Source organism: Buteo buteo, unplaced genomic scaffold, assembly GCF_964188355.1.
Source record: "Buteo buteo unplaced genomic scaffold, bButBut1.hap1.1 HAP1_SCAFFOLD_45, whole genome shotgun sequence".
In the NCBI taxonomy this organism is placed as follows: Eukaryota; Metazoa; Chordata; class Aves; order Accipitriformes; family Accipitridae; genus Buteo; species Buteo buteo.
Window position 1 is genome coordinate 26,358 of NW_027439212.1, and position 8,086 is coordinate 34,443.

Here is an 8,086-nt window from a genome sequence, read left to right on the forward strand (position 1 = left end):
TTTTGTGAGCTCTTCAGCAAGCCATTTCTTATAAAATTCACAGTAAGGACGACATTTTTTGCTTTGTGTCCATACAGGGACACAAATTTGCTTTTCAACTCTCAAAAATTCCACATCTTTACAGATTTTAGACTAATTTCAGGCTGCCTGACTGCCACAGTTTGTGTGCTGCCTGATTTGTTACGTTTGCTGCCAAATCCCCTGTTCAACTACGCTTATACGTCCCAGTAGCATTCTTCATGAGGACACATTGCAGGAGACGAGAAACTTTATTCCTTGCATTACCTCAATTACACATGTCCATCCTTAGGTTCTTTACAATCATATAGTATCTGCAGATATACTGATGATCTGCGTACTGGTATATGCAATGTACATTGTTTCTTTTTATAGCATTAATGATACTCAGCTTATCAGATGGAGAACATTTTCCTACTATGATGACATTTTTTAGTGCATCATAATACTTGTGTGTATCTTTCCACTCTCTTCTAAATATCTCTATGTTTTTTGTTTGAATTTCCTGGTATTTTCACATTTCCTTGAGCTTGTTTGCAGTCATGGTTTGAGACTCTCGAGTTTTAAAAAAACATGAGATCTTGTAATATCTTTCAGGCTCTTGAACAGGAGCCGGATCTCAGGGAGCAGGAATGGATGGACTCTCCAAGGAGATGTGGAAGGTTCATCTGCAATAGTTTGGGAACTCCGATAGGACCCAAAGGGATACTGTAAGGATAGTAAGGATTCTAACATTGTATGTTCACTCTCGAGATCTCCATATGACCTAAATGGACCTAAATTTCAAAACAACTTCTACTATATGAAAATGTTAATACGAGAATGCTCTCAGGGAAGGATCTCCAGTCAGTGAATGTACTGTTGAGATAAAGAACACCATCTGGACTAAAGAGCAACCTGTGAGAGATACTAAGGCACTAGATAGTCTCAACTAACTAAACGGACAAGAGTAATGTCCTGTATGTATCACACAGCTACCACACTCAAAAAGCCCCACAGATAGACTGTATCACTTCCAGATAAATCCCTGATGCTTTTGAGATTGACACTGGTCTAGAGAAGGAAAAGAGTAAATAAAATGGGCTAGGGACTAATCTCTGGTTCGCAGGTTGGCAACACAGCAGTTTCTACTCACTTGCCAGAATTTTTTTTGTCCTCAAAATAGTACAGTAACATCTAAAGTGCCTATTGGGAACAGATCCTAGCATATGCTGTTGACTCAAGCCACTCCTGAGAACTGTCTGGGAGATTACTAGGTTGGAGCAGATCAAAACTATGCCAGAGTATGCTAGCAATAAAAACGCATGGATGACTTCTCAGCAGTGCTCGAGCCCTTGCCATTCACTGTTTCACTCACTTGTAAATACACAAGCTAGGTGACCAAGACTAATGCACTGAAGTTGTCTTACTGAAAACAGCAGTACCAAAACTGTCACTGCTTTTCTAACATACAGCATGATTTCTGTATGCCTGCTATGATGCATGTGCTTATACAAGACTCAGCAGGACTCAGTTGCAGTATCGAAGTCAGACTGAGGAGTCTTTAGAAAAGTATTTCTTAGCACAAATTTCACCTCTTTTTGTATAAGCACTAGCTGGGGTCCCAATTTTCACATGTCAAGACAAGTGCTACTTTTCATATGAAGATTTAAGTCATACAGCCTTATGCAGATCTGGCAAGAAACTATAAATGTAAAGACACAAGAACTGATGAAGCTGAGGTTGACAGGGAACATCCTAGCTAGAACATTATCCAGGGAACTGCTGAAGCTGCCGATCTCTGTCATCTTTTCAAAGTCACATGTAGCACAAAAGAGGGCCTTCTTCAGAAATTAATGGCTCCATAGATAAAACAATGGATTAGATCAGTTTCTCAGGAACTCTTTAAGTTCTCTGTCCTCTGCTCTGATAGGTGTTGATTCAAGATCTCTCTGTACTCAGAAGCTCTACAGTTGGATATCCTGGCAGGAGCAGTGGGGGACAGCAGCCAGGCAGACCAACACCTACTCCTTGTTCTCTCCGTTAAGTCAATAAACCTGAAGGAGCATAAAAGTGACTCCTCTGAGAGCAAAACCAGAATGGGATGAAGGGGCCTGAGATTTTTAGAACTGGTCTCCCATATATCAGAACGATGTAGCAGGAAACACTTTCTTTTGATCCCAATTCACAGTTCCTTCATAGCCAGAAGAAATTTCATTACAGGAATTTTCAAACCACTAAACTGGCAAAAAGGCATACAAGCCTTTTTATTCCTTCTTCTCCTTTTATACTTGTTCCATAAAACCATTTCCCACTCTCCAGCTCACGATCTCTCTAAGCAGGAAAGTCCTATCTGCCACACACTTGTCATAACCTAGGTAGGATATGACAAAGTTTCAAATACATCAGTATTTATAAAATTAGAAATGTCAAACTGCAGAAAAGAAAAATAAAAAGGAAAAAAAGGGTGGTGGGGTAAAAATCAGTTTCTACCTTGACTGTTAGGCTCTTAAGCTGCCAGTATTTAACATTAATGTTTCTACTTCAGGCTCATGATTGCTACAGTTCTGCCATTTGTGGATATCAGTGTGAGATTATCTGCCTTTCACCAGCTCAGGCAATCCACTTCTTGATGGATATGATTTTATTTTACCTTTTAATGTTTAAAATGGTGAGAATCCAGCCCTCCAAGCTATCATTACGCTTCTCTTGATTTAAATACAAGAAGTTAGCTCCACTGGTACATTCATCCACAGGAACGTTAGCACTTCCAACTTCATAGACAACCATAAATTATTTCTGTCAACAGCAAATTACTAAACATAGTACAACACTCTATGAAAGACAAAAAGAATGCACACAATCAGCATTTCCCTTTATGACTGTGAAAAGCTCTAACAGCAGATAAGCCTGAACTAAACATCAATCAAATCTGGACCCCAAACAGGGTACGGCTTATGATATGTCACACATCTGGACTCGACTATCGAAAGCAATCATGCACTTAGGAAATTTGAGGCTGTTATGCAGAGGTTTAACTAGAGTCTTGGCAACTCAATTTGGGACATGAAAGGTATTTGCACTACAGTACCAGGTGCAGTAAAGGAAACTGGTCTTGCAGTTCGATTCCAACACCGCGTCCGCAAACAAAACAAGGCAGCTACGTGTGAGGAACATGGATGGAAATCTCACCTGCCATCCTGAAGTTACGCTGTGGCATTTCGTCACTTCTTGTCACTTTCCTTGGGCTTGGTAAAGCCTTTGCAGAGTCTGAAGCAAAGGCCCATAGCTTCTTCCCGTTTGTAACAGTGGATGCCTGGGTTTTGGCAGGTTGGTTTGCTGTGGGGCACCACTTGTACCCTCGATTTGCCTTCACACATGCGTCCTTGTACTAAAAAAGGAAAATTGCCAGTCATGACGTTATACTATCCACAGGGCAATAGAGTGCACTGCTTGTAAGAGCATTTAATCCAGCAAATAATCCTTAAATATCTTGATTTTTTTGACAGTTTAGTCACATGCTTAGAGTCTGACCGCCAACACAATCTAACAAGAAGAACTATTAAGATAAGTAGAGATGCATTTAAAAAAGTGGGGGTTCTCTTTCCTCTCCTGAGGGTTTATCACCCAGAGCAGGCTGAAGTTCTGATCCTGCAAACTGCTCCCCAGTGCTTGAATGCTCACTCTGGGAAACAAATTCTTTGGCAGGTCCAATCTTTGTTTACTTTCTAGTTTGAATGAAATGAAAGCAGACGTTTAGCAATAAATGCAGCATGATGCTCCTTACCTCATACTCCTTTTCCTCTAATAGATCTGTACCTTAGACTAGTTGAGGATATTCTTTCCCAAAGCAGGCACTGAAAACCACTTAACCGTTTAACTGTGAAACACGTTACCACATCAGGTGTGTGCCGTTGGTGGAGCGGAGACTCCCCGGCCACCCAGCGCTGTTTTGCCTGCTTGTTACTTGCTACAATAAACCTTGATTGGATTATCCCCGGGCTGGCGTACAAATTTTCATCGTAACTTATAACAATTTGGTGCCGTGACTCGGATAAGGTTAACTTGGTTTGGAATCTAAACTCTGGGGAGGCGCCCCATCCTTGGATGGCCCCGGAGTGGACGATATCCTTTCCAAGACCCTTACCTACGAACTCTAAATTTGGCAAGCAGGCAAAAGAACACTGCAGTACCCCATAATTTTCGTGCACGAGGATCCGGACGAAGACTCCAGGTTAAGTGAGTATTGAAAGCGTTTCCCGTTCAGTCGGGGTGGGTTTCCCGAAGTGTGCATAAACGAGACGCTCCCGAGAGGAGCGAAGTGAGTGCGGACCCTCTTGTAGTGTGGTTCTCATTTCCCACGAGGGCATGAGCCACGAACGAGGGGCACGTGTGTGTGTGTGAGAGAGAGGCACTTCGGAAGATGGGGCAGAAGAAAAGCAAGCCTTCTGACTCCATGGTGGGTTCCCCAGGGTGTAGTTCGCCTGGGAAGAGGGATGACTCCATAGGGAATCCTAAGGTCAGTCTCCCTATGATACCGCCAGATTGTCCTTTAGGGTAATGATTGCCCATTGGGATGACTGGCTGCCCAGACAGGGCAAAAGCAGAGAGAAAATGATATCTTAATGCATACAGGGGTGGGGTGGTAAACAAATTAGAGGAGATCAGGTATTTCGGCCTGTTTTGGGGACGTTTGACGATTGGATATGTCAAGCCTTAAACATATATGTAAATTCTAAGGAACCCTTGAGTTTAGAAGAGAGTGAATATGCTCATTTATGGATAAAATTAGATACCCAAATCCATGTATTTGCTCTAAGTGAAAAGAACCATAAAAAAAAAAAAAAAAGAACTAAAACCCCCGAAGAACTTCCCACACCTCCTCCCCGTTATGTTCCCCCTACACTCGCACCTGACCCAACCCCCCCCTTCCTCCTCTTCCCCGACAGCCCCAGCCCCAGACTTAGACCCTCCGAGTTCCCCTGAGGAGAACAGGGGAATAACAAGGAGTCAGACCAGAAAGAAAAGCAGTTAGAAGAAAGATTATACCCCTTGAGAGAAATAGCTATAGGGGGTCCACAGCCTGGCATGGGATTTGTGTCAGTACCTTTGAATTCCGGAGATGTAAGGGAATTCAAGAAGGAGATGGGGAACCTTTTAGAAGGCCCCTTGGGAGTATCCGAAAGGTTGGACCAGTTTTTGGGTCCTAATATATATATACCTGGGAAGAGTTACAGGCAATTTTAAGTATACTATTCACAACAGAGGAAAGGGAAATGATTCGAAGAGCAGGAATGAGAGTTTGGGATCAGCAGCACCAACACGGTCCAGGCGCAGATATTAAATGGCCACTACAGCGGCCAAACTGGGATAACCAAAATGCAGAACATAGAACTCATATGGCAGATCTGCGCATTATAATTGTTCAAGGCATTAAGGAATCTGTTCCTCGAGGACAGAATATTAATAAAGCATTTAGTGAACACCAGAAGAAAGATGAGACCCCCACTAAATGCTTAAAGAAGATTAGGGGGGTCAGGGGATCTATTTGCTGGGGACCCCTAAGAAAACAGAGCCCTTGATAAAATTAAAATTACGTCCCCAGCATCAAGAAGTAGAGTTCCTTGTGGACTCTGGGGCAGAGAGATCTAGTGTCCAGTTAGTGCCCCGAAGATGCACACTGTCCTCGGAGAAATTACAAGTAATAGGAGCAAAAAGGGAACCGTTTCAGGTACCACTAATAAAGGGAGTAAAAATAGAAGCTCCATCTCGACTTGGAATAGGATCCTTTTTGTTGGTACCTGAAGCAGAATCTAATTTACTGGGAAGAGATTTAATGATTGAATTGGAAATTAATTTGGAAATAAAAACCAAAGAAATAGCAGTAAAATTGTGTGTCTTGACAACGGAGGATGAAGCTAAAATTAACCCCAAAGTGTGGTACACTCCAGAGTCAGTAGGACGATTAAACATTGCTCCATTTGAAGTCACTATTAAGAACACGGAAATTCCAATTAGAGTCAAACAATATCCCATGGCACAAGAAGGTAGACATGGATTACAGCCTGTAATCGAAAGGTTGTTACAGCAGGGATTATTAGAACCTTGCATGTCACCACACAATACCCCCATTCTGCCCATAGAGAAGTCAGATGGCTCCTATCGCTTAGTTCAAGATTTAAGGGAAGTAAACAAAAGAACTGTTACCAGGTTTCCAGTCGTAGCTAATCCGTATACGTTGTTGAGCCAACTCTCCCCGGAATTGAAGTGGTACAGTGTTATAGACTTGAAAGATGCCTTCTGGGCTTGCCCCTTGAAGGAGGAATGTAGAAATTATTTTGCCTTTGAATGGGAAGATCCAGAAACCCACCGGAAACAACAATTAAGGTGGACTGTACTTCCACAAGGATTTACAGAATCACCAAATTTGTTTGGGCAAGCTCTGGAACAAGTACTAGAAACTTTTGAATCAACCTCAGAGGTAACTTTAGTGCAGTATGTAGATGATCTGTTGTTAGCTGGGGAAGATCAAGAGACTGTTAGAAATGAGAGCATTAGATTATTGAACTTTTTAAGCCTGAAGGGGTTCAAGGTTTCAAAGTCTAAATTACAGTTTACTGAAGAGGAAGTAAAATACTTAGGACACTGGCTGAGTAAGGGAACTAAGAAATTAGATCCTGAACGAGTGAATGGTATCTTATCCCTCCAGGCACCAACAAGCAAGAGACAGATAAGGCAGTTGTTAGGACTTTTAGGGTACTGTAGACAAGGGATTGAAAATTACAGCAACAAAGTGAAGTTTTTGTATCAGAAATTAGTAGGAGTAAGATTAATAAAACGGACTCAGAAGGATGAACAGAGTCTAGAAAGCCTCAAAGCTGACCTTGTAAATGCTCCGGTATTAAGTTTACCCGATACTAAACGACCGTTTTATTTGTTTGTGAATGCAGAAGGAGGAACAGCCTTTGGGGTATTAACCCAAGAATGGGCTGGAAGAAAGAAACCTGTAGGTTATTTTTCCAAATTATTAGATCCAGTTAGTAGGGGATGGCCTACTTGCCTACAAGCTATAGTAGAAGAAACATTTGACTAAATTAATCATTGAAACTAAAATGAACCGGATAAAATGTTTACCATTAGCACTATTAAATGTAAGGACGCAACCCAGAGCAAACACTGGGATCTCTCCTTTTGAAATGTTATAGGGGATGCCCTATGACCTAGAAATGCCGATTGAACACCCAAAGATAGAAGAAAAATTCTTACAGGAGTATATCATTAAACTCATGAAGAGACGGCAAGAACTAATAAAGAAGGGACTGATAGTGCAGAGGCCACCATTAGATATTGCAATACACAAAATTATGCCTGGAGATAAGGTATTGATCAAAACTTGGAAAGAATCATCTCTAACTCCCTGTTGGGAGGGACCGTTTCTTGTTCTGCTTACTACAGATCCTGCAGTCCGGACTGCCAAAAGAGCATGGACTCGTGCAAGCAGAATCAAAAGACCAATGCAGAATTCTCACTGGGAGGCGACCAGAGACCCTGACAGCTTGAAAATTAAGTTCCGAAGAAAAGCGGATGAATGAGACTATCTTTTGTAAAGATCCTCACTGTATATGTTATCCCTTTGTATGTTACAGGTGTAAACTCTGTAGAGAAAAGTGGTGCACACATTGCTCCTATGGGTATTCCCCTCTAGTGGTATTTGCCACGAATGTTATTATTACAAACGGGAATTAACTGAGCAAGCATTACGTGTGGGAGTATCAACCGGGAAAATTACAAAGGACTCCAAAGAGTGGTGGGATATTTTTGCTAAAGGCATAAACCCTGAGAGGTGTTGTCTTTACGCCAACGAGCCGTGTTCAACGAAGGCTGAAATACTGCCAATATCTTGCAGACGAACAGTGGTCAGAGTGGGGTGGGGAGCTTGGAAAGTGAAGGATAAAAACTGGGACGCATATAAGTCAAAGCGAATCAAATATAAAGGAGGTTCCCCTGAAGAATACGACTGCTGCCGAGAAGATGGTACACCTCACTGCTCTAAGCAACAGAGTAGGCAGAGAAGAAGGCAGAGACGTAC